General features: G+C 21.9%; 1 protein-coding gene across 2 annotated transcripts in view; it reads left to right on the top strand.

Moving 5' to 3' along the window:
• The window catches only part of LOC107645853 (protein HASTY 1), a 22,924-nt gene that overhangs the window by 10,792 nt on the left and 10,841 nt on the right, over window positions 1-1,291 (top strand). The window lies entirely within an intron of this gene.

The following is a 1,291-nucleotide window of genomic DNA, read 5'->3' as shown; positions in this document are numbered from 1 at the left end:
ATTATTATTAAATCATTTAATATTTATGTGGTTTAATGAATCAAACAAAATTTTAAATAATTTAATATTTATTCTAATTAAATTAAATAAAAATATATGTAAAATTAATCAAATTAATTAGTTGATATAAATAATTAATATAATTAATTTGATTTATTAAATTAAAAGAAATATATTAACAAATAGTTGAATGAATTAATAATAGTTCAAATTATTGTCAATTATATCATATGGAAAATTATATAGGTTTGTAAAGCATCCATAATTATGAATTTACGATAAATAAAATACTTGTAATATAGCAAGTAAAATAACAAATAGTTAATGTTTGAAGCGGGTATGAGTAATAAAATATTCATCCCGTTCTATTTTATTGTCATTTGACTCATTTCTATCTCCATATAAATTAATGTTTTTATAGACATATTTAAGTATAGAGATGAAAAAACTGAATGGAGTAAAAATGAATGTCTAAAGCAAAATCCCTTTATTTGTTTTAAAATGGACAATTTTGTAAAATATAAAATGGTTAATTATCCTTTAATCCGCTAATCATATGATAAGTTGATTTTTAATTATGGATAAGATCTTTTAAAATGAAAAAATTGGTAAAATAAAGATTAATTATTTTTAGAGTAAAGTATCGTTTTTATCTCCGACGTTTAGGGTAAATCCTATTTGTATTCCTAACGTTTAAATCGTCTTATTTGTATCCCTAACGTTTGTAAAAGTGATTCAATGTTATCCTACACATCATGAGCGCTTTACCTTGAGTTTTTAAAATCTCTCATTGAAGTTAGAATACAAATGTTTGGGATAGAATCGATGATCTACTCCAAAAAATAGCTCATCAAATGTTGAAACTAATTCCTACAACATTTACATAATTCATTTTTTTAGGGATGTAATTGAATCTAAACACAAACAGTGGGTATAATATTAAAGTCGACCACATCCAAGTGAGACCGAATTGAGAATGAATACATCCAAATGAGAATAATTGAAAAATATAATCTAATTTGTTAGTATAATTGATAGTAGGATAACATTGAATCACTTTTATAAACGTTAAGGAAACAAATAGGACGATTTAAACGTTAGGGATACAAATAGGACTTACCCCAAACGTTGAGGACAAAAACGATACTTTACTCTTATTTTTAAATTAAAACAATAGAATATATATTTTATAAAAATTACAAAATTAACAATAATTAATTTTTTTATTTTATTATTTTATCAAATTTTTTATTTTAAAAAATCTAAATTCTTCAATTATTGCTATATCAAT

The sequence above is a fragment of the Arachis ipaensis genome, chromosome B06, assembly GCF_000816755.2.
Source record: "Arachis ipaensis cultivar K30076 chromosome B06, Araip1.1, whole genome shotgun sequence".
In the NCBI taxonomy this organism is placed as follows: Eukaryota; Viridiplantae; Streptophyta; class Magnoliopsida; order Fabales; family Fabaceae; genus Arachis; species Arachis ipaensis.
Note: the sequence above shows the minus strand (reverse complement) of the source record. Positions and strands in the feature narration are given on the sequence as shown.